This window comes from Muntiacus reevesi, chromosome 15 (genome assembly GCF_963930625.1).
Source record: "Muntiacus reevesi chromosome 15, mMunRee1.1, whole genome shotgun sequence".
Taxonomy (NCBI): domain Eukaryota; kingdom Metazoa; phylum Chordata; class Mammalia; order Artiodactyla; family Cervidae; genus Muntiacus; species Muntiacus reevesi.
In genome coordinates, this window is record NC_089263.1 from 1,282,792 (window position 1) to 1,306,875 (window position 24,084).

Below are 24,084 nucleotides of genomic sequence, written 5' to 3' on the forward strand. Positions count from 1 at the left end.
ACACAGAGCCAAATTGCCGAGAGTGCATTCTTGTTGGTACACCGGGACACAGGCCCTCAAGGCCACCTGGAATCCCCTGCCACCCATGCATGCTGAGTCAGAAAGACCCCCTGATGACCTTGAGCCTAATTTGCTGCGCTCTTTTCAAAGGTAGGTAACCAGTTGTCTGTAAGTGATCAGTGTAGTTGGGTTGCAGATACAGGCCTTCCCCCAATGAAACACCTGCATCAGTGTTACTCAGTGAGAGACCAAGTAGACACCTCAAGTGTTTCTGTGCTTTCTGTCCCCTTGTCAGGCGCAGTTGCCAGATATGGCTGTCCATCACCCAGGAGACGAAGGCCCGCCCATGAGGCAGTGGCTCGAGGTGCAAGGGAGTCCGGCAAGAAGTGCGGCGGCCCAGTTGTTTTTGGATCACCGAGCACGGTACGGCTTCTCCTGCCCCAAGACGTGTCGTGAATTTCAGGTTTCCTGGCACTGCCTGAGTGGCTGTATGTACGGAGGGACCGTTCCTCTTGCTGAGAAGCCTGGGGGCTCTGAGTTGCCCCGGCTGCTGGAGGACTCCCAGGTCACTGGCTCCTCCTGGGAGTGGCGCTGCCTGCCCTGTGGAGGTGGGGAGCAAGCCAGCACGTGCTCGGATCGATGACGACACCCTCTCATGCATTCCTTGGAAAATCTGAACAACATGAGTGAGAACTCACTACCGTCTCCTCATCGAAACTGAGGTCCAGCACGTTGCCTTCCGTGGGCTTAGGGGTGGGTAGGTTAGCAAGAGGGCTTCTCTGACGGTGTAAGACACATGCATGGGGTAGCCAGGTCACCAGCAGTTGCGAGGCTCCCATCTGAGGGTGGGCCGTGTACAGATGTTCGAGCGGCCTTCTTGGATGTGGGGTATGGTGAAGGGCACTGAGGAGCAGAAGAGGCATCCGGCTTGTCAGGGGGTGGTAGGTGTCGCAGTAGATCCTGGCATGGGACAGTGAGCTCTTCGTTGAGAACGGTGCATTTTGTCCTGGTTCCTGCTGCAAGTGTGCTCACTGGGGCTCTCGTGATGTGGATTCTGATGCAAGGAAGCTTCCGTGGTCTCCGATTGGAGCCCCAGGTGAGATCTGAGGCCGTCGCCATTGCGGCCCTTTGGGTCGGCGAGATTGCTGAGTACCCTGTGGGCTGCAGCGGCTACAGAGACCTAGGGGAACGGTGGCAGTTGTGAAAGTTAATAGTCCTCCTTTCTGCCCTTGGCAGTTCCTGAATTGCAAGTCCTGTCACCTGCTTGAGTCTTGGAGGGCGCCATGTACTGTGTCGTGGTGACAGGCCTGCATTGCTCCTGCAGGTTGACCAGAGGCCCAGAGAAGAATGGTTGTGCAGGTGAGGAAAAGCGCAGTGTGATTTGCTGGGATGTTATGACTGCTGAGGCTGCAGGCACTGTCGTTCTGTTTTCAGTGATATAGTGTGGTCCTTTTGGCGCTGCCGTCAGCTGGGTACAGAGGAGAGGGCATTGCTGGTGCTTGGGAGGCTCGGTGATAGGTGACCTTTGTGTCCTTGGTGGCCTGCTGCCAGTAGAAGGACTCCCCAAGGGTTTCTTTGGTGCCTTGAAGAGTTGCAGTAACAGAGGCCAAGCAACCAGCCCTGTGGGTTGTTCTGTGTTGTGCTCACATGCCCCTTGGTCGCCATTTGTCCCCTGGGCCTGGAATTACCCAGGTTCCCTAAGGTTGGGGCCACTCTGCCGGCCCTGAGCGCAGAAATGTGTTCGCCCCCCTGGCAATGAAGCATCAACCTTGGAGGCCCGTGGTTCTGGAAGAGATGGGTCATTGGTTGGCATCCCCACGGTGCCTCACTGTAGGAGCCAGCAGCTCCCATGGCGCTACGGCAGAGACCTGTGGCATCCAAGGTCTTCCCCTGACAGGTCTTCTGAAGAATACATGAAAGCATCCTTAGTGATGTGTATGCACTTGGTCATTTTGCCAACCTTCATCCTGTGGGTCTTCCTGCTTGCTGATTGGCCCTGTGTGTGCCGAGGCCTTGGACGCCTCAGATTTGGGTGAGAGACCCTTGAGGCAGGAGCAGTTCAATGTGAACCACGCCCTGCATTATGGCAGCTTTCTCTAGGGTGTGGTCAGTAACCTGGTCCCTGCAGCGTGTAGATCTGAGGATAATCTAGCCAGGAAAGGGGTCCTCTTTCTGTGGGAGTGAGCCCTGGATCCTGGTACCTGAGGAAGTCCGGGTCCCATCCTCACTTTCGGGCAGAGGCCGCCCAGTGATTGGACTGACTGGCAGGAAGAGACGCATGCCTTGATTTCTCTTCCTATCCGAGGGTGCGCTGGGCCGTATCTGCCCTAGTGCCAAGTTCACCGTACTGTGTAGTCGTCTGGGAAATTTTTCTGTTTCGGGTGGAGGTGACCCTTGTGACAAGGACCCCTGAGCTGTAGTAGTAGCTACAGTCTCAGGGTCCGTGGCATTCACACAGACGCTCCGCAAGGTGGCCTTGGGCGGTCAGGTCTCTGTGCTTTGGCCAGAGATCATGGGTCATGGAGACTGGGAGCCTAGAGCCTATGTCAACAGCCCCTCAGTGAAATTTTGCATGGGGCTGAAGGAAGATGCCAGGTGTCATCCCCCATTTCGTGGGAGGACAGGAGGTCAGGGCTCCATGAAGACGGCATGCGTGTTCAGACGGCAGGGCCTTTCCATGCGGGCTGTGAGACTTGGCTACCCGGACCTATTTCTGGACACAGAGCCAAATTGCCGAGAGTGCATTCTTGTTGGTACACCGGGACACAGGCCCTCAAGGCCACCTGGAATCCCCTGCCACCCATGCATGCTGAGTCAGAAAGACCCCCTGATGACCTTGAGCCTAATTTGCTGCGCTCTTTTCAAAGGTAGGTAACCAGTTGTCTGTAAGTGATCAGTGTAGTTGGGTTGCAGATACAGGCCTTCCCCCAATGAAACACCTGCATCAGTGTTACTCAGTGAGAGACCAAGTAGACACCTCAAGTGTTTCTGTGCTTTCTGTCCCCTTGTCAGGCGCAGTTGCCAGATATGGCTGTCCATCACCCAGGAGACGAAGGCCCGCCCATGAGGCAGTGGCTCGAGGTGCAAGGGAGTCCGGCAAGAAGTGCGGCGGCCCAGTTGTTTTTGGATCACCGAGCACGGTACGGCTTCTCCTGCCCCAAGACGTGTCGTGAATTTCAGGTTTCCTGGCACTGCCTGAGTGGCTGTATGTACGGAGGGACCGTTCCTCTTGCTGAGAAGCCTGGGGGCTCTGAGTTGCCCCGGCTGCTGGAGGACTCCCAGGTCACTGGCTCCTCCTGGGAGTGGCGCTGCCTGCCCTGTGGAGGTGGGGAGCAAGCCAGCACGTGCTCGGATCGATGACGACACCCTCTCATGCATTCCTTGGAAAATCTGAACAACATGAGTGAGAACTCACTACCGTCTCCTCATCGAAACTGAGGTCCAGCACGTTGCCTTCCGTGGGCTTAGGGGTGGGTAGGTTAGCAAGAGGGCTTCTCTGACGGTGTAAGACACATGCATGGGGTAGCCAGGTCACCAGCAGTTGCGAGGCTCCCATCTGAGGGTGGGCCGTGTACAGATGTTCGAGCGGCCTTCTTGGATGTGGGGTATGGTGAAGGGCACTGAGGAGCAGAAGAGGCATCCGGCTTGTCAGGGGGTGGTAGGTGTCGCAGTAGATCCTGGCATGGGACAGTGAGCTCTTCGTTGAGAACGGTGCATTTTGTCCTGGTTCCTGCTGCAAGTGTGCTCACTGGGGCTCTCGTGATGTGGATTCTGATGCAAGGAAGCTTCCGTGGTCTCCGATTGGAGCCCCAGGTGAGATCTGAGGCCGTCGCCATTGCGGCCCTTTGGGTCGGCGAGATTGCTGAGTACCCTGTGGGCTGCAGCGGCTGCAGAGACCTAGGGGAACGGTGGCAGTTGTGAAAGTTAATAGTCCTCCTTTCTGCCCTTGGCAGTTCCTGAATTGCAAGTCCTGTCACCTGCTTGAGTCTTGGAGGGCGCCATGTACTGTGTCGTGGTGACAGGCCTGCATTGCTCCTGCAGGTTGACCAGAGGCCCAGAGAAGAATGGTTGTGCAGGTGAGGAAAAGCGCAGTGTGATTTGCTGGGATGTTATGACTGCTGAGGCTGCAGGCACTGTCGTTCTGTTTTCAGTGATATAGTGTGGTCCTTTTGGCGCTGCCGTCAGCTGGGTACAGAGGAGAGGGCATTGCTGGTGCTTGGGAGGCTCGGTGATAGGTGACCTTTGTGTCCTTGGTGGCCTGCTGCCAGTAGAAGGACTCCCCAAGGGTTTCTTTGGTGCCTTGAAGAGTTGCAGTAACAGAGGCCAAGCAACCAGCCCTGTGGGTTGTTCTGTGTTGTGCTCACATGCCCCTTGGTCGCCATTTGTCCCCTGGGCCTGGAATTACCCAGGTTCCCTAAGGTTGGGGCCACTCTGCCGGCCCTGAGCGCAGAAATGTGTTCGCCCCCCTGGCAATGAAGCATCAACCTTGGAGGCCCGCGGTTCTGGAAGAGATGGGTCATTGGTTGGCATCCCCACGGTGCCTCACTGTAGGAGCCAGCAGCTCCCATGGCGCTACGGCAGAGACCTGTGGCATCCAAGGTCTTCCCCTGACAGGTCTTCTGAAGAATACATGAAAGCATCCTTAGTGATGTGTATGCACTTGGTCATTTTGCCAACCTTCATCCTGTGGGTCTTCCTGCTTGCTGATTGGCCCTGTGTGTGCCGAGGCCTTGGACGCCTCAGATTTGGGTGAGAGACCCTTGAGGCAGGAGCAGTTCAATGTGAACCACGCCCTGCATTATGGCAGCTTTCTCTAGGGTGTGGTCAGTAACCTGGTCCCTGCAGCGTGTAGATCTGAGGATAATCTAGCCAGGAAAGGGGTCCTCTTTCTGTGGGAGTGAGCCCTGGATCCTGGTACCTGAGGAAGTCCGGGTCCCATCCTCACTTTCGGGCAGAGGCCGCCCAGTGATTGGACTGACTGGCAGGAAGAGACGCATGCCTTGATTTCTCTTCCTATCCGAGGGTGCGCTGGGCCGTATCTGCCCTAGTGCCAAGTTCACCGTACTGTGTAGTCGTCTGGGAAATTTTTCTGTTTCGGGTGGAGGTGACCCTTGTGACAAGGACCCCTGAGCTGTAGTAGTAGCTACAGTCTCAGGGTCCGTGGCATTCACACAGACGCTCCGCAAGGTGGCCTTGGGCGGTCAGGTCTCTGTGCTTTGGCCAGAGATCATGGGTCATGGAGACTGGGAGCCTAGAGCCTATGTCAACAGCCCCTCAGTGAAATTTTGCATGGGGCTGAAGGAAGATGCCAGGTGTCATCCCCCATTTCGTGGGAGGACAGGAGGTCAGGGCTCCATGAAGACGGCATGCGTGTTCAGACGGCAGGGCCTTTCCATGCGGGCTGTGAGACTTGGCTACCCGGACCTATTTCTGGACACAGAGCCAAATTGCCGAGAGTGCATTCTTGTTGGTACACCGGGACACAGGCCCTCAAGGCCACCTGGAATCCCCTGCCACCCATGCATGCTGAGTCAGAAAGACCCCCTGATGACCTTGAGCCTAATTTGCTGCGCTCTTTTCAAAGGTAGGTAACCAGTTGTCTGTAAGTGATCAGTGTAGTTGGGTTGCAGATACAGGCCTTCCCCCAATGAAACACCTGCATCAGTGTTACTCAGTGAGAGACCAAGTAGACACCTCAAGTGTTTCTGTGCTTTCTGTCCCCTTGTCAGGCGCAGTTGCCAGATATGGCTGTCCATCACCCAGGAGACGAAGGCCCGCCCATGAGGCAGTGGCTCGAGGTGCAAGGGAGTCCGGCAAGAAGTGCGGCGGCCCAGTTGTTTTTGGATCACCGAGCACGGTACGGCTTCTCCTGCCCCAAGACGTGTCGTGAATTTCAGGTTTCCTGGCACTGCCTGAGTGGCTGTATGTACGGAGGGACCGTTCCTCTTGCTGAGAAGCCTGGGGGCTCTGAGTTGCCCCGGCTGCTGGAGGACTCCCAGGTCACTGGCTCCTCCTGGGAGTGGCGCTGCCTGCCCTGTGGAGGTGGGGAGCAAGCCAGCACGTGCTCGGATCGATGACGACACCCTCTCATGCATTCCTTGGAAAATCTGAACAACATGAGTGAGAACTCACTACCGTCTCCTCATCGAAACTGAGGTCCAGCACGTTGCCTTCCGTGGGCTTAGGGGTGGGTAGGTTAGCAAGAGGGCTTCTCTGACGGTGTAAGACACATGCATGGGGTAGCCAGGTCACCAGCAGTTGCGAGGCTCCCATCTGAGGGTGGGCCGTGTACAGATGTTCGAGCGGCCTTCTTGGATGTGGGGTATGGTGAAGGGCACTGAGGAGCAGAAGAGGCATCCGGCTTGTCAGGGGGTGGTAGGTGTCGCAGTAGATCCTGGCATGGGACAGTGAGCTCTTCGTTGAGAACGGTGCATTTTGTCCTGGTTCCTGCTGCAAGTGTGCTCACTGGGGCTCTCGTGATGTGGATTCTGATGCAAGGAAGCTTCCGTGGTCTCCGATTGGAGCCCCAGGTGAGATCTGAGGCCGTCGCCATTGCGGCCCTTTGGGTCGGCGAGATTGCTGAGTACCCTGTGGGCTGCAGCGGCTGCAGAGACCTAGGGGAACGGTGGCAGTTGTGAAAGTTAATAGTCCTCCTTTCTGCCCTTGGCAGTTCCTGAATTGCAAGTCCTGTCACCTGCTTGAGTCTTGGAGGGCGCCATGTACTGTGTCGTGGTGACAGGCCTGCATTGCTCCTGCAGGTTGACCAGAGGCCCAGAGAAGAATGGTTGTGCAGGTGAGGAAAAGCGCAGTGTGATTTGCTGGGATGTTATGACTGCTGAGGCTGCAGGCACTGTCGTTCTGTTTTCACTGATATAGTGTGGTCCTTTTGGCGCTGCCGTCAGCTGGGTACAGAGGAGAGGGCATTGCTGGTGCTTGGGAGGCTCGGTGATAGGTGACCTTTGTGTCCTTGGTGGCCTGCTGCCAGTAGAAGGACTCCCCAAGGGTTTCTTTGGTGCCTTGAAGAGTTGCAGTAACAGAGGCCAAGCAACCAGCCCTGTGGGTTGTTCTGTGTTGTGCTCACATGCCCCTTGGTCGCCATTTGTCCCCTGGGCCTGGAATTACCCAGGTTCCCTAAGGTTGGGGCCACTCTGCCGGCCCTGAGCGCAGAAATGTGTTCGCCCCCCTGGCAATGAAGCATCAACCTTGGAGGCCCGCGGTTCTGGAAGAGATGGGTCATTGGTTGGCATCCCCACGGTGCCTCACTGTAGGAGCCAGCAGCTCCCATGGCGCTACGGCAGAGACCTGTGGCATCCAAGGTCTTCCCCTGACAGGTCTTCTGAAGAATACATGAAAGCATCCTTAGTGATGTGTATGCACTTGGTCATTTTGCCAACCTTCATCCTGTGGGTCTTCCTGCTTGCTGATTGGCCCTGTGTGTGCCGAGGCCTTGGACGCCTCAGATTTGGGTGAGAGACCCTTGAGGCAGGAGCAGTTCAATGTGAACCACGCCCTGCATTATGGCAGCTTTCTCTAGGGTGTGGTCAGTAACCTGGTCCCTGCAGCGTGTAGATCTGAGGATAATCTAGCCAGGAAAGGGGTCCTCTTTCTGTGGGAGTGAGCCCTGGATCCTGGTACCTGAGGAAGTCCGGGTCCCATCCTCACTTTCGGGCAGAGGCCGCCCAGTGATTGGACTGACTGGCAGGAAGAGACGCATGCCTTGATTTCTCTTCCTATCCGAGGGTGCGCTGGGCCGTATCTGCCCTAGTGCCAAGTTCACCGTACTGTGTAGTCGTCTGGGAAATTTTTCTGTTTCGGGTGGAGGTGACCCTTGTGACAAGGACCCCTGAGCTGTAGTAGTAGCTACAGTCTCAGGGTCCGTGGCATTCACACAGACGCTCCGCAAGGTGGCCTTGGGCGGTCAGGTCTCTGTGCTTTGGCCAGAGATCATGGGTCATGGAGACTGGGAGCCTAGAGCCTATGTCAACAGCCCCTCAGTGAAATTTTGCATGGGGCTGAAGGAAGATGCCAGGTGTCATCCCCCATTTCGTGGGAGGACAGGAGGTCAGGGCTCCATGAAGACGGCATGCGTGTTCAGACGGCAGGGCCTTTCCATGCGGGCTGTGAGACTTGGCTACCCGGACCTATTTCTGGACACAGAGCCAAATTGCCGAGAGTGCATTCTTGTTGGTACACCGGGACACAGGCCCTCAAGGCCACCTGGAATCCCCTGCCACCCATGCATGCTGAGTCAGAAAGACCCCCTGATGACCTTGAGCCTAATTTGCTGCGCTCTTTTCAAAGGTAGGTAACCAGTTGTCTGTAAGTGATCAGTGTAGTTGGGTTGCAGATACAGGCCTTCCCCCAATGAAACACCTGCATCAGTGTTACTCAGTGAGAGACCAAGTAGACACCTCAAGTGTTTCTGTGCTTTCTGTCCCCTTGTCAGGCGCAGTTGCCAGATATGGCTGTCCATCACCCAGGAGACGAAGGCCCGCCCATGAGGCAGTGGCTCGAGGTGCAAGGGAGTCCGGCAAGAAGTGCGGCGGCCCAGTTGTTTTTGGATCACCGAGCACGGTACGGCTTCTCCTGCCCCAAGACGTGTCGTGAATTTCAGGTTTCCTGGCACTGCCTGAGTGGCTGTATGTACGGAGGGACCGTTCCTCTTGCTGAGAAGCCTGGGGGCTCTGAGTTGCCCCGGCTGCTGGAGGACTCCCAGGTCACTGGCTCCTCCTGGGAGTGGCGCTGCCTGCCCTGTGGAGGTGGGGAGCAAGCCAGCACGTGCTCGGATCGATGACGACACCCTCTCATGCATTCCTTGGAAAATCTGAACAACATGAGTGAGAACTCACTACCGTCTCCTCATCGAAACTGAGGTCCAGCACGTTGCCTTCCGTGGGCTTAGGGGTGGGTAGGTTAGCAAGAGGGCTTCTCTGACGGTGTAAGACACATGCATGGGGTAGCCAGGTCACCAGCAGTTGCGAGGCTCCCATCTGAGGGTGGGCCGTGTACAGATGTTCGAGCGGCCTTCTTGGATGTGGGGTATGGTGAAGGGCACTGAGGAGCAGAAGAGGCATCCGGCTTGTCAGGGGGTGGTAGGTGTCGCAGTAGATCCTGGCATGGGACAGTGAGCTCTTCGTTGAGAACGGTGCATTTTGTCCTGGTTCCTGCTGCAAGTGTGCTCACTGGGGCTCTCGTGATGTGGATTCTGATGCAAGGAAGCTTCCGTGGTCTCCGATTGGAGCCCCAGGTGAGATCTGAGGCCGTCGCCATTGCGGCCCTTTGGGTCGGCGAGATTGCTGAGTACCCTGTGGGCTGCAGCGGCTGCAGAGACCTAGGGGAACGGTGGCAGTTGTGAAAGTTAATAGTCCTCCTTTCTGCCCTTGGCAGTTCCTGAATTGCAAGTCCTGTCACCTGCTTGAGTCTTGGAGGGCGCCATGTACTGTGTCGTGGTGACAGGCCTGCATTGCTCCTGCAGGTTGACCAGAGGCCCAGAGAAGAATGGTTGTGCAGGTGAGGAAAAGCGCAGTGTGATTTGCTGGGATGTTATGACTGCTGAGGCTGCAGGCACTGTCGTTCTGTTTTCACTGATATAGTGTGGTCCTTTTGGCGCTGCCGTCAGCTGGGTACAGAGGAGAGGGCATTGCTGGTGCTTGGGAGGCTCGGTGATAGGTGACCTTTGTGTCCTTGGTGGCCTGCTGCCAGTAGAAGGACTCCCCAAGGGTTTCTTTGGTGCCTTGAAGAGTTGCAGTAACAGAGGCCAAGCAACCAGCCCTGTGGGTTGTTCTGTGTTGTGCTCACATGCCCCTTGGTCGCCATTTGTCCCCTGGGCCTGGAATTACCCAGGTTCCCTAAGGTTGGGGCCACTCTGCCGGCCCTGAGCGCAGAAATGTGTTCGCCCCCCTGGCAATGAAGCATCAACCTTGGAGGCCCGCGGTTCTGGAAGAGATGGGTCATTGGTTGGCATCCCCACGGTGCCTCACTGTAGGAGCCAGCAGCTCCCATGGCGCTACGGCAGAGACCTGTGGCATCCAAGGTCTTCCCCTGACAGGTCTTCTGAAGAATACATGAAAGCATCCTTAGTGATGTGTATGCACTTGGTCATTTTGCCAACCTTCATCCTGTGGGTCTTCCTGCTTGCTGATTGGCCCTGTGTGTGCCGAGGCCTTGGACGCCTCAGATTTGGGTGAGAGACCCTTGAGGCAGGAGCAGTTCAATGTGAACCACGCCCTGCATTATGGCAGCTTTCTCTAGGGTGTGGTCAGTAACCTGGTCCCTGCAGCGTGTAGATCTGAGGATAATCTAGCCAGGAAAGGGGTCCTCTTTCTGTGGGAGTGAGCCCTGGATCCTGGTACCTGAGGAAGTCCGGGTCCCATCCTCACTTTCGGGCAGAGGCCGCCCAGTGATTGGACTGACTGGCAGGAAGAGACGCATGCCTTGATTTCTCTTCCTATCCGAGGGTGCGCTGGGCCGTATCTGCCCTAGTGCCAAGTTCACCGTACTGTGTAGTCGTCTGGGAAATTTTTCTGTTTCGGGTGGAGGTGACCCTTGTGACAAGGACCCCTGAGCTGTAGTAGTAGCTACAGTCTCAGGGTCCGTGGCATTCACACAGACGCTCCGCAAGGTGGCCTTGGGCGGTCAGGTCTCTGTGCTTTGGCCAGAGATCATGGGTCATGGAGACTGGGAGCCTAGAGCCTATGTCAACAGCCCCTCAGTGAAATTTTGCATGGGGCTGAAGGAAGATGCCAGGTGTCATCCCCCATTTCGTGGGAGGACAGGAGGTCAGGGCTCCATGAAGACGGCATGCGTGTTCAGACGGCAGGGCCTTTCCATGCGGGCTGTGAGACTTGGCTACCCGGACCTATTTCTGGACACAGAGCCAAATTGCCGAGAGTGCATTCTTGTTGGTACACCGGGACACAGGCCCTCAAGGCCACCTGGAATCCCCTGCCACCCATGCATGCTGAGTCAGAAAGACCCCCTGATGACCTTGAGCCTAATTTGCTGCGCTCTTTTCAAAGGTAGGTAACCAGTTGTCTGTAAGTGATCAGTGTAGTTGGGTTGCAGATACAGGCCTTCCCCCAATGAAACACCTGCATCAGTGTTACTCAGTGAGAGACCAAGTAGACACCTCAAGTGTTTCTGTGCTTTCTGTCCCCTTGTCAGGCGCAGTTGCCAGATATGGCTGTCCATCACCCAGGAGACGAAGGCCCGCCCATGAGGCAGTGGCTCGAGGTGCAAGGGAGTCCGGCAAGAAGTGCGGCGGCCCAGTTGTTTTTGGATCACCGAGCACGGTACGGCTTCTCCTGCCCCAAGACGTGTCGTGAATTTCAGGTTTCCTGGCACTGCCTGAGTGGCTGTATGTACGGAGGGACCGTTCCTCTTGCTGAGAAGCCTGGGGGCTCTGAGTTGCCCCGGCTGCTGGAGGACTCCCAGGTCACTGGCTCCTCCTGGGAGTGGCGCTGCCTGCCCTGTGGAGGTGGGGAGCAAGCCAGCACGTGCTCGGATCGATGACGACACCCTCTCATGCATTCCTTGGAAAATCTGAACAACATGAGTGAGAACTCACTACCGTCTCCTCATCGAAACTGAGGTCCAGCACGTTGCCTTCCGTGGGCTTAGGGGTGGGTAGGTTAGCAAGAGGGCTTCTCTGACGGTGTAAGACACATGCATGGGGTAGCCAGGTCACCAGCAGTTGCGAGGCTCCCATCTGAGGGTGGGCCGTGTACAGATGTTCGAGCGGCCTTCTTGGATGTGGGGTATGGTGAAGGGCACTGAGGAGCAGAAGAGGCATCCGGCTTGTCAGGGGGTGGTAGGTGTCGCAGTAGATCCTGGCATGGGACAGTGAGCTCTTCGTTGAGAACGGTGCATTTTGTCCTGGTTCCTGCTGCAAGTGTGCTCACTGGGGCTCTCGTGATGTGGATTCTGATGCAAGGAAGCTTCCGTGGTCTCCGATTGGAGCCCCAGGTGAGATCTGAGGCCGTCGCCATTGCGGCCCTTTGGGTCGGCGAGATTGCTGAGTACCCTGTGGGCTGCAGCGGCTGCAGAGACCTAGGGGAACGGTGGCAGTTGTGAAAGTTAATAGTCCTCCTTTCTGCCCTTGGCAGTTCCTGAATTGCAAGTCCTGTCACCTGCTTGAGTCTTGGAGGGCGCCATGTACTGTGTCGTGGTGACAGGCCTGCATTGCTCCTGCAGGTTGACCAGAGGCCCAGAGAAGAATGGTTGTGCAGGTGAGGAAAAGCGCAGTGTGATTTGCTGGGATGTTATGACTGCTGAGGCTGCAGGCACTGTCGTTCTGTTTTCACTGATATAGTGTGGTCCTTTTGGCGCTGCCGTCAGCTGGGTACAGAGGAGAGGGCATTGCTGGTGCTTGGGAGGCTCGGTGATAGGTGACCTTTGTGTCCTTGGTGGCCTGCTGCCAGTAGAAGGACTCCCCAAGGGTTTCTTTGGTGCCTTGAAGAGTTGCAGTAACAGAGGCCAAGCAACCAGCCCTGTGGGTTGTTCTGTGTTGTGCTCACATGCCCCTTGGTCGCCATTTGTCCCCTGGGCCTGGAATTACCCAGGTTCCCTAAGGTTGGGGCCACTCTGCCGGCCCTGAGCGCAGAAATGTGTTCGCCCCCCTGGCAATGAAGCATCAACCTTGGAGGCCCGTGGTTCTGGAAGAGATGGGTCATTGGTTGGCATCCCCACGGTGCTTCACTGTAGGAGCCAGCAGCTCCCATGGCGCTACGGCAGAGACCTGTGGCATCCAAGGTCTTCCCCTGACAGGTCTTCTGAAGAATACATGAAAGCATCCTTAGTGATGTGTATGCACTTGGTCATTTTGCCAACCTTCATCCTGTGGGTCTTCCTGCTTGCTGATTGGCCCTGTGTGTGCCGAGGCCTTGGACGCCTCAGATTTGGGTGAGAGACCCTTGAGGCAGGAGCAGTTCAATGTGAACCACGCCCTGCATTATGGCAGCTTTCTCTAGGGTGTGGTCAGTAACCTGGTCCCTGCAGCGTGTAGATCTGAGGATAATCTAGCCAGGAAAGGGGTCCTCTTTCTGTGGGAGTGAGCCCTGGATCCTGGTACCTGAGGAAGTCCGGGTCCCATCCTCACTTTCGGGCAGAGGCCGCCCAGTGATTGGACTGACTGGCAGGAAGAGACGCATGCCTTGATTTCTCTTCCTATCCGAGGGTGCGCTGGGCCGTATCTGCCCTAGTGCCAAGTTCACCGTACTGTGTAGTCGTCTGGGAAATTTTTCTGTTTCGGGTGGAGGTGACCCTTGTGACAAGGACCCCTGAGCTGTAGTAGTAGCTACAGTCTCAGGGTCCGTGGCATTCACACAGACGCTCCGCAAGGTGGCCTTGGGCGGTCAGGTCTCTGTGCTTTGGCCAGAGATCATGGGTCATGGAGACTGGGAGCCTAGAGCCTATGTCAACAGCCCCTCAGTGAAATTTTGCATGGGGCTGAAGGAAGATGCCAGGTGTCATCCCCCATTTCGTGGGAGGACAGGAGGTCAGGGCTCCATGAAGACGGCATGCGTGTTCAGACGGCAGGGCCTTTCCATGCGGGCTGTGAGACTTGGCTACCCGGACCTATTTCTGGACACAGAGCCAAATTGCCGAGAGTGCATTCTTGTTGGTACACCGGGACACAGGCCCTCAAGGCCACCTGGAATCCCCTGCCACCCATGCATGCTGAGTCAGAAAGACCCCCTGATGACCTTGAGCCTAATTTGCTGCGCTCTTTTCAAAGGTAGGTAACCAGTTGTCTGTAAGTGATCAGTGTAGTTGGGTTGCAGATACAGGCCTTCCCCCAATGAAACACCTGCATCAGTGTTACTCAGTGAGAGACCAAGTAGACACCTCAAGTGTTTCTGTGCTTTCTGTCCCCTTGTCAGGCGCAGTTGCCAGATATGGCTGTCCATCACCCAGGAGACGAAGGCCCGCCCATGAGGCAGTGGCTCGAGGTGCAAGGGAGTCCGGCAAGAAGTGCGGCGGCCCAGTTGTTTTTGGATCACCGAGCACGGTACGGCTTCTCCTGCCCCAAGACGTGTCGTGAATTTCAGGTTTCCTGGCACTGCCTGAGTGGCTGTATGTACGGAGGGACCGTTCCTCTTGCTGAGAAGCCTGGGGGCTCTGAGTTGCCCCGGCTGCTGGAGGACTCCCAGGTCACTGGCTCCTCCTGGGAGTGGCGCTGCCTGCCCTGTGGAGGTGGGGAGCAAGCCAGCACGTGCTCGGATCGATGACGACACCCTCTCATGCATTCCTTGGAAAATCTGAACAACATGAGTGAGAACTCACTACCGTCTCCTCATCGAAACTGAGGTCCAGCACGTTGCCTTCCGTGGGCTTAGGGGTGGGTAGGTTAGCAAGAGGGCTTCTCTGACGGTGTAAGACACATGCATGGGGTAGCCAGGTCACCAGCAGTTGCGAGGCTCCCATCTGAGGGTGGGCCGTGTACAGATGTTCGAGCGGCCTTCTTGGATGTGGGGTATGGTGAAGGGCACTGAGGAGCAGAAGAGGCATCCGGCTTGTCAGGGGGTGGTAGGTGTCGCAGTAGATCCTGGCATGGGACAGTGAGCTCTTCGTTGAGAACGGTGCATTTTGTCCTGGTTCCTGCTGCAAGTGTGCTCACTGGGGCTCTCGTGATGTGGATTCTGATGCAAGGAAGCTTCCGTGGTCTCCGATTGGAGCCCCAGGTGAGATCTGAGGCCGTCGCCATTGCGGCCCTTTGGGTCGGCGAGATTGCTGAGTACCCTGTGGGCTGCAGCGGCTACAGAGACCTAGGGGAACGGTGGCAGTTGTGAAAGTTAATAGTCCTCCTTTCTGCCCTTGGCAGTTCCTGAATTGCAAGTCCTGTCACCTGCTTGAGTCTTGGAGGGCGCCATGTACTGTGTCGTGGTGACAGGCCTGCATTGCTCCTGCAGGTTGACCAGAGGCCCAGAGAAGAATGGTTGTGCAGGTGAGGAAAAGCGCAGTGTGATTTGCTGGGATGTTATGACTGCTGAGGCTGCAGGCACTGTCGTTCTGTTTTCAGTGATATAGTGTGGTCCTTTTGGCGCTGCCGTCAGCTGGGTACAGAGGAGAGGGCATTGCTGGTGCTTGGGAGGCTCGGTGATAGGTGACCTTTGTGTCCTTGGTGGCCTGCTGCCAGTAGAAGGACTCCCCAAGGGTTTCTTTGGTGCCTTGAAGAGTTGCAGTAACAGAGGCCAAGCAACCAGCCCTGTGGGTTGTTCTGTGTTGTGCTCACATGCCCCTTGGTCGCCATTTGTCCCCTGGGCCTGGAATTACCCAGGTTCCCTAAGGTTGGGGCCACTCTGCCGGCCCTGAGCGCAGAAATGTGTTCGCCCCCCTGGCAATGAAGCATCAACCTTGGAGGCCCGTGGTTCTGGAAGAGATGGGTCATTGGTTGGCATCCCCACGGTGCCTCACTGTAGGAGCCAGCAGCTCCCATGGCGCTACGGCAGAGACCTGTGGCATCCAAGGTCTTCCCCTGACAGGTCTTCTGAAGAATACATGAAAGCATCCTTAGTGATGTGTATGCACTTGGTCATTTTGCCAACCTTCATCCTGTGGGTCTTCCTGCTTGCTGATTGGCCCTGTGTGTGCCGAGGCCTTGGACGCCTCAGATTTGGGTGAGAGACCCTTGAGGCAGGAGCAGTTCAATGTGAACCACGCCCTGCATTATGGCAGCTTTCTCTAGGGTGTGGTCAGTAACCTGGTCCCTGCAGCGTGTAGATCTGAGGATAATCTAGCCAGGAAAGGGGTCCTCTTTCTGTGGGAGTGAGCCCTGGATCCTGGTACCTGAGGAAGTCCGGGTCCCATCCTCACTTTCGGGCAGAGGCCGCCCAGTGATTGGACTGACTGGCAGGAAGAGACGCATGCCTTGATTTCTCTTCCTATCCGAGGGTGCGCTGGGCCGTATCTGCCCTAGTGCCAAGTTCACCGTACTGTGTAGTCGTCTGGGAAATTTTTCTGTTTCGGGTGGAGGTGACCCTTGTGACAAGGACCCCTGAGCTGTAGTAGTAGCTACAGTCTCAGGGTCCGTGGCATTCACACAGACGCTCCGCAAGGTGGCCTTGGGCGGTCAGGTCTCTGTGCTTTGGCCAGAGATCATGGGTCATGGAGACTGGGAGCCTAGAGCCTATGTCAACAGCCCCTCAGTGAAATTTTGCATGGGGCTGAAGGAAGATGCCAGGTGTCATCCCCCATTTCGTGGGAGGACAGGAGGTCAGGGCTCCATGAAGACGGCATGCGTGTTCAGACGGCAGGGCCTTTCCATGCGGGCTGTGAGACTTGGCTACCCGGACCTATTTCTGGACACAGAGCCAAATTGCCGAGAGTGCATTCTTGTTGGTACACCGGGACACAGGCCCTCAAGGCCACCTGGAATCCCCTGCCACCCATGCATGCTGAGTCAGAAAGACCCCCTGATGACCTTGAGCCTAATTTGCTGCGCTCTTTTCAAAGGTAGGTAACCAGTTGTCTGTAAGTGATCAGTGTAGTTGGGTTGCAGATACAGGCCTTCCCCCAATGAAACACCTGCATCAGTGTTACTCAGTGAGAGACCAAGTAGACACCTCAAGTGTTTCTGTGCTTTCTGTCCCCTTGTCAGGCGCAGTTGCCAGATATGGCTGTCCATCACCCAGGAGACGAAGGCCCGCCCATGAGGCAGTGGCTCGAGGTGCAAGGGAGTCCGGCAAGAAGTGCGGCGGCCCAGTTGTTTTTGGATCACCGAGCACGGTACGGCTTCTCCTGCCCCAAGACGTGTCGTGAATTTCAGGTTTCCTGGCACTGCCTGAGTGGCTGTATGTACGGAGGGACCGTTCCTCTTGCTGAGAAGCCTGGGGGCTCTGAGTTGCCCCGGCTGCTGGAGGACTCCCAGGTCACTGGCTCCTCCTGGGAGTGGCGCTGCCTGCCCTGTGGAGGTGGGGAGCAAGCCAGCACGTGCTCGGATCGATGACGACACCCTCTCATGCATTCCTTGGAAAATCTGAACAACATGAGTGAGAACTCACTACCGTCTCCTCATCGAAACTGAGGTCCAGCACGTTGCCTTCCGTGGGCTTAGGGGTGGGTAGGTTAGCAAGAGGGCTTCTCTGACGGTGTAAGACACATGCATGGGGTAGCCAGGTCACCAGCAGTTGCGAGGCTCCCATCTGAGGGTGGGCCGTGTACAGATGTTCGAGCGGCCTTCTTGGATGTGGGGTATGGTGAAGGGCACTGAGGAGCAGAAGAGGCATCCGGCTTGTCAGGGGGTGGTAGGTGTCGCAGTAGATCCTGGCATGGGACAGTGAGCTCTTCGTTGAGAACGGTGCATTTTGTCCTGGTTCCTGCTGCAAGTGTGCTCACTGGGGCTCTCGTGATGTGGATTCTGATGCAAGGAAGCTTCCGTGGTCTCCGATTGGAGCCCCAGGTGAGATCTGAGGCCGTCGCCATTGCGGCCCTTTGGGTCGGCGAGATTGCTGAGTACCCTGTGGGCTGCAGCGGCTGCAGAGACCTAGGGGAACGGTGGCAGTTGTGAAAGTTAATAGTCCTCCTTTCTGCCCTTGGCAGTTCCTGAATTGCAAGTCCTGTCACCTGCTTGAGTCTTGGAGGGCGCCATGTACTGTGTCGTGGTGACAGGCCTGCATTGCTCCTGCAGGTTGACCAGAGGCCCAGAGAAGAATGGTTGTGCAGGTGAGGAAAAGCGCAGTGTGATTTGCTGGGATGTTATGACTGCTGAGGCTGCAGGCACTGTCGTTCTGTTTTCACTGATATAGTGTGGTCCTTTTGGCGCTGCCGTCAGCTGGGTACAGAGGAGAGGGCATTGCTGGTGCTTGGGAGGCTCGGTGATAGGTGACCTTTGTGTCCTTGGTGGCCTGCTGCCAGTAGAAGGACTCCCCAAGGGTTTCTTTGGTGCCTTGAAGAGTTGCAGTAACAGAGGCCAAGCAACCAGCCCTGTGGGTTGTTCTGTGTTGTGCTCACATGCCCCTTGGTCGCCATTTGTCCCCTGGGCCTGGAATTACCCAGGTTCCCTAAGGTTGGGGCCACTCTGCCGGCCCTGAGCGCAGAAATGTGTTCGCCCCCCTGGCAATGAAGCATCAACCTTGGAGGCCCGCGGTTCTGGAAGAGATGGGTCATTGGTTGGCATCCCCACGGTGCCTCACTGTAGGAGCCAGCAGCTCCCATGGCGCTACGGCAGAGACCTGTGGCATCCAAGGTCTTCCCCTGACAGGTCTTCTGAAGAATACATGAAAGCATCCTTAGTGATGTGTATGCACTTGGTCATTTTGCCAACCTTCATCCTGTGGGTCTTCCTGCTTGCTGATTGGCCCTGTGTGTGCCGAGGCCTTGGACGCCTCAGATTTGGGTGAGAGACCCTTGAGGCAGGAGCAGTTCAATGTGAACCACGCCCTGCATTATGGCAGCTTTCTCTAGGGTGTGGTCAGTAACCTGGTCCCTGCAGCGTGTAGATCTGAGGATAATCTAGCCAGGAAAGGGGTCCTCTTTCTGTGGGAGTGAGCCCTGGATCCTGGTACCTGAGGAAGTCCGGGTCCCATCCTCACTTTCGGGCAGAGGCCGCCCAGTGATTGGACTGACTGGCAGGAAGAGACGCATGCCTTGATTTCTCTTCCTATCCGAGGGTGCGCTGGGCCGTATCTGCCCTAGTGCCAAGTTCACCGTACTGTGTAGTCGTCTGGGAAATTTTTCTGTTTCGGGTGGAGGTGACCCTTGTGACAAGGACCCCTGAGCTGTAGTAGTAGCTACAGTCTCAGGGTCCGTGGCATTCACACAGACGCTCCGCAAGGTGGCCTTGGGCGGTCAGGTCTCTGTGCTTTGGCCAGAGATCATGGGTCATGGAGACTGGGAGCCTAGAGCCTATGTCAACAGCCCCTCAGTGAAATTTTGCATGGGGCTGAAGGAAGATGCCAGGTGTCATTCCCCCATTTCGTGGGAGGACAGGAGGTCAGGGCTCCATGAAGACGGCATGCGTGTTCAGACGGCAGGGCCTTTCCATGCGGGCTGTGAGACTTGGCTACCCGGACCTATTTCTGGACACAGAGCCAAATTGCCGAGAGTGCATTCTTGTTGGTACACCGGGACACAGGCCCTCAAGGCCACCTGGAATCCCCTGCCACCCATGCATGCTGAGTCAGAAAGACCCCCTGATGACCTTGAGCCTAATTTGCTGCGCTCTTTTCAAAGGTAGGTAACCAGTTGTCTGTAAGTGATCAGTGTAGTTGGGTTGCAGATACAGGCCTTCCCCCAATGAAACACCTGCATCAGTGTTACTCAGTGAGAGACCAAGTAGACACCTCAAGTGTTTCTGTGCTTTCTGTCCCCTTGTCAGGCGCAGTTGCCAGATATGGCTGTCCATCACCCAGGAGACGAAGGCCCGCCCATGAGGCAGTGGCTCGAGGTGCAAGGGAGTCCGGCAAGAAGTGCGGCGGCCCAGTTGTTTTTGGATCACCGAGCACGGTACGGCTTCTCCTGCCCCAAGACGTGTCGTGAATTTCAGGTTTCCTGGCACTGCCTGAGTGGCTGTATGTACGGAGGGACCGTTCCTCTTGCTGAGAAGCCTGGGGGCTCTGAGTTGCCCCGGCTGCTGGAGGACTCCCAGGTCACTGGCTCCTCCTGGGAGTGGCGCTGCCTGCCCTGTGGAGGTGGGGAGCAAGCCAGCACGTGCTCGGATCGATGACGACACCCTCTCATGCATTCCTTGGAAAATCTGAACAACATGAGTGAGAACTCACTACCGTCTCCTCATCGAAACTGAGGTCCAGCACGTTGCCTTCCGTGGGCTTAGGGGTGGGTAGGTTAGCAAGAGGGCTTCTCTGACGGTGTAAGACACATGCATGGGGTAGCCAGGTCACCAGCAGTTGCGAGGCTCCCATCTGAGGGTGGGCCGTGTACAGATGTTCGAGCGGCCTTCTTGGATGTGGGGTATGGTGAAGGGCACTGAGGAGCAGAAGAGGCATCCGGCTTGTCAGGGGGTGGTAGGTGTCGCAGTAGATCCTGGCATGGGACAGTGAGCTCTTCGTTGAGAACGGTGCATTTTGTCCTGGTTCCTGCTGCAAGTGTGCTCACTGGGGCTCTCGTGATGTGGATTCTGATGCAAGGAAGCTTCCGTGGTCTCCGATTGGAGCCCCAGGTGAGATCTGAGGCCGTCGCCATTGCGGCCCTTTGGGTCGGCGAGATTGCTGAGTACCCTGTGGGCTGCAGCGGCTGCAGAGACCTAGGGGAACGGTGGCAGTTGTGAAAGTTAATAGTCCTCCTTTCTGCCCTTGGCAGTTCCTGAATTGCAAGTCCTGTCACCTGCTTGAGTCTTGGAGGGCGCCATGTACTGTGTCGTGGTGACAGGCCTGCATTGCTCCTGCAGGTTGACCAGAGGCCCAGAGAAGAATGGTTGTGCAGGTGAGGAAAAGCGCAGTGTGATTTGCTGGGATGTTATGACTGCTGAGGCTGCAGGCACTGTCGTTCTGTTTTCAGTGATATAGTGTGGTCCTTTTGGCGCTGCCGTCAGCTGGGTACAGAGGAGAGGGCATTGCTGGTGCTTGGGAGGCTCGGTGATAGGTGACCTTTGTGTCCTTGGTGGCCTGCTGCCAGTAGAAGGACTCCCCAAGGGTTTCTTTGGTGCCTTGAAGAGTTGCAGTAACAGAGGCCAAGCAACCAGCCCTGTGGGTTGTTCTGTGTTGTGCTCACATGCCCCTTGGTCGCCATTTGTCCCCTGGGCCTGGAATTACCCAGGTTCCCTAAGGTTGGGGCCACTCTGCCGGCCCTGAGCGCAGAAATGTGTTCGCCCCCCTGGCAATGAAGCATCAACCTTGGAGGCCCGCGGTTCTGGAAGAGATGGGTCATTGGTTGGCATCCCCACGGTGCCTCACTGTAGGAGCCAGCAGCTCCCATGGCGCTACGGCAGAGACCTGTGGCATCCAAGGTCTTCCCCTGACAGGTCTTCTGAAGAATACATGAAAGCATCCTTAGTGATGTGTATGCACTTGGTCATTTTGCCAACCTTCATCCTGTGGGTCTTCCTGCTTGCTGATTGGCCCTGTGTGTGCCGAGGCCTTGGACGCCTCAGATTTGGGTGAGAGACCCTTGAGGCAGGAGCAGTTCAATGTGAACCACGCCCTGCATTATGGCAGCTTTCTCTAGGGTGTGGTCAGTAACCTGGTCCCTGCAGCGTGTAGATCTGAGGATAATCTAGCCAGGAAAGGGGTCCTCTTTCTGTGGGAGTGAGCCCTGGATCCTGGTACCTGAGGAAGTCCGGGTCCCATCCTCACTTTCGGGCAGAGGCCGCCCAGTGATTGGACTGACTGGCAGGAAGAGACGCATGCCTTGATTTCTCTTCCTATCCGAGGGTGCGCTGGGCCGTATCTGCCCTAGTGCCAAGTTCACCGTACTGTGTAGTCGTCTGGGAAATTTTTCTGTTTCGGGTGGAGGTGACCCTTGTGACAAGGACCCCTGAGCTGTAGTAGTAGCTACAGTCTCAGGGTCCGTGGCATTCACACAGACGCTCCGCAAGGTGGCCTTGGGCGGTCAGGTCTCTGTGCTTTGGCCAGAGATCATGGGTCATGGAGACTGGGAGCCTAGAGCCTATGTCAACAGCCCCTCAGTGAAATTTTGCATGGGGCTGAAGGAAGATGCCAGGTGTCATTCCCCCATTTCGTGGGAGGACAGGAGGTCAGGGCTCCATGAAGACGGCATGCGTGTTCAGACGGCAGGGCCTTTCCATGCGGGCTGTGAGACTTGGCTACCCGGACCTATTTCTGGACACAGAGCCAAATTGCCGAGAGTGCATTCTTGTTGGTACACCGGGACACAGGCCCTCAAGGCCACCTGGAATCCCCTGCCACCCATGCATGCTGAGTCAGAAAGACCCCCTGATGACCTTGAGCCTAATTTGCTGCGCTCTTTTCAAAGGTAGGTAACCAGTTGTCTGTAAGTGATCAGTGTAGTTGGGTTGCAGATACAGGCCTTCCCCCAATGAAACACCTGCATCAGTGTTACTCAGTGAGAGACCAAGTAGACACCTCAAGTGTTTCTGTGCTTTCTGTCCCCTTGTCAGGCGCAGTTGCCAGATATGGCTGTCCATCACCCAGGAGACGAAGGCCCGCCCATGAGGCAGTGGCTCGAGGTGCAAGGGAGTCCGGCAAGAAGTGCGGCGGCCCAGTTGTTTTTGGATCACCGAGCACGGTACGGCTTCTCCTGCCCCAAGACGTGTCGTGAATTTCAGGTTTCCTGGCACTGCCTGAGTGGCTGTATGTACGGAGGGACCGTTCCTCTTCCTGAGAAGCCTGGGGGCTCTGAGTTGCCCCGGCTGCTGGAGGACTCCCAGGTCACTGGCTCCTCCTGGGAGTGGCGCTGCCTGCCCTGTGGAGGTGGGGAGCAAGCCAGCACGTGCTCGGATCGATGACGACACCCTCTCATGCATTCCTTGGAAAATCTGAACAACATGAGTGAGAACTCACTACCGTCTCCTCATCGAAACTGAGGTCCAGCACGTTGCCTTCCGTGGGCTTAGGGGTGGGTAGGTTAGCAAGAGGGCTTCTCTGACGGTGTAAGACACATGCATGGGGTAGCCAGGTCACCAGCAGTTGCGAGGCTCCCATCTGAGGGTGGGCCGTGTACAGATGTTCGAGCGGCCTTCTTGGATGTGGGGTATGGTGAAGGGCACTGAGGAGCAGAAGAGGCATCCGGCTTGTCAGGGGGTGGTAGGTGTCGCAGTAGATCCTGGCATGGGACAGTGAGCTCTTCGTTGAGAACGGTGCATTTTGTCCTGGTTCCTGCTGCAAGTGTGCTCACTGGGGCTCTCGTGATGTGGATTCTGATGCAAGGAAGCTTCCGTGGTCTCCGATTGGAGCCCCAGGTGAGATCTGAGGCCGTCGCCATTGCGGCCCTTTGGGTCGGCGAGATTGCTGAGTACCCTGTGGGCTGCAGCGGCTGCAGAGACCTAGGGGAACGGTGGCAGTTGTGAAAGTTAATAGTCCTCCTTTCTGCCCTTGGCAGTTCCTGAATTGCAAGTCCTGTCACCTGCTTGAGTCTTGGAGGGCGCCATGTACTGTGTCGTGGTGACAGGCCTGCATTGCTCCTGCAGGTTGACCAGAGGCCCAGAGAAGAATGGTTGTGCAGGTGAGGAAAAGCGCAGTGTGATTTGCTGGGATGTTATGACTGCTGAGGCTGCAGGCACTGTCGTTCTGTTTTCACTGATATAGTGTGGTCCTTTTGGCGCTGCCGTCAGCTGGGTACAGAGGAGAGGGCATTGCTGGTGCTTGGGAGGCTCGGTGATAGGTGACCTTTGTGTCCTTGGTGGCCTGCTGCCAGTAGAAGGACTCCCCAAGGGTTTCTTTGGTGCCTTGAAGAGTTGCAGTAACAGAGGCCAAGCAACCAGCCCTGTGGGTTGTTCTGTGTTGTGCTCACATGCCCCTTGGTCGCCATTTGTCCCCTGGGCCTGGAATTACCCAGGTTCCCTAAGGTTGGGGCCACTCTGCCGGCCCTGAGCGCAGAAATGTGTTCGCCCCCCTGGCAATGAAGCATCAACCTTGGAGGCCCGCGGTTCTGGAAGAGATGGGTCATTGGTTGGCATCCCCACGGTGCCTCACTGTAGGAGCCAGCAGCTCCCATGGCGCTACGGCAGAGACCTGTGGCATCCAAGGTCTTCCCCTGACAGGTCTTCTGAAGAATACATGAAAGCATCCTTAGTGATGTGTATGCACTTGGTCATTTTGCCAACCTTCATCCTGTGGGTCTTCCTGCTTGCTGATTGGCCCTGTGTGTGCCGAGGCCTTGGACGCCTCAGATTTGGGTGAGAGACCCTTGAGGCAGGAGCAGTTCAATGTGAACCACGCCCTGCATTATGGCAGCTTTCTCTAGGGTGTGGTCAGTAACCTGGTCCCTGCAGCGTGTAGATCTGAGGATAATCTAGCCAGGAAAGGGGTCCTCTTTCTGTGGGAGTGAGCCCTGGATCCTGGTACCTGAGGAAGTCCGGGTCCCATCCTCACTTTCGGGCAGAGGCCGCCCAGTGATTGGACTGACTGGCAGGAAGAGACGCATGCCTTGATTTCTCTTCCTATCCGAGGGTGCGCTGGGCCGTATCTGCCCTAGTGCCAAGTTCACCGT

The 24,084-nt window shown here is 56.5% G+C and overlaps 9 non-coding genes across 9 annotated transcripts; all 9 read left to right on the forward strand.

The window, feature by feature from the left end:
• The first annotated feature begins 633 nt into the window (after positions 1-633).
• Positions 634-726, forward strand: LOC136147602 (small nucleolar RNA SNORD116). The gene has a single exon (XR_010659267.1). It is a non-coding gene; the product is annotated as a small nucleolar RNA SNORD116 (small nucleolar RNA).
• Positions 727-3,350: 2,624 nt separating this feature from the next.
• Positions 3,351-3,443, forward strand: LOC136147603 (small nucleolar RNA SNORD116). The gene has a single exon (XR_010659268.1). It is a non-coding gene; the product is annotated as a small nucleolar RNA SNORD116 (small nucleolar RNA).
• A 2,624-nt stretch (positions 3,444-6,067) lies between these two features.
• On the forward strand, positions 6,068-6,160 carry LOC136147604 (small nucleolar RNA SNORD116). The gene has a single exon (XR_010659269.1). It is a non-coding gene; the product is annotated as a small nucleolar RNA SNORD116 (small nucleolar RNA).
• A 2,624-nt stretch (positions 6,161-8,784) lies between these two features.
• LOC136147605 (small nucleolar RNA SNORD116) lies at positions 8,785-8,877 on the forward strand. Its single transcript, XR_010659270.1, has one exon. It is a non-coding gene; the product is annotated as a small nucleolar RNA SNORD116 (small nucleolar RNA).
• A 2,624-nt stretch (positions 8,878-11,501) lies between these two features.
• LOC136147606 (small nucleolar RNA SNORD116) lies at positions 11,502-11,594 on the forward strand. The gene has a single exon (XR_010659271.1). It is a non-coding gene; the product is annotated as a small nucleolar RNA SNORD116 (small nucleolar RNA).
• A 2,624-nt stretch (positions 11,595-14,218) lies between these two features.
• LOC136147608 (small nucleolar RNA SNORD116) lies at positions 14,219-14,311 on the forward strand. The gene has a single exon (XR_010659272.1). It is a non-coding gene; the product is annotated as a small nucleolar RNA SNORD116 (small nucleolar RNA).
• A 2,624-nt stretch (positions 14,312-16,935) lies between these two features.
• Positions 16,936-17,028, forward strand: LOC136147609 (small nucleolar RNA SNORD116). Its single transcript, XR_010659273.1, has one exon. It is a non-coding gene; the product is annotated as a small nucleolar RNA SNORD116 (small nucleolar RNA).
• A 2,625-nt stretch (positions 17,029-19,653) lies between these two features.
• Positions 19,654-19,746, forward strand: LOC136147610 (small nucleolar RNA SNORD116). The gene has a single exon (XR_010659274.1). It is a non-coding gene; the product is annotated as a small nucleolar RNA SNORD116 (small nucleolar RNA).
• A 2,625-nt stretch (positions 19,747-22,371) lies between these two features.
• LOC136147611 (small nucleolar RNA SNORD116) lies at positions 22,372-22,464 on the forward strand. The gene has a single exon (XR_010659275.1). It is a non-coding gene; the product is annotated as a small nucleolar RNA SNORD116 (small nucleolar RNA).
• The last annotated feature ends 1,620 nt before the right edge of the window (positions 22,465-24,084 follow it).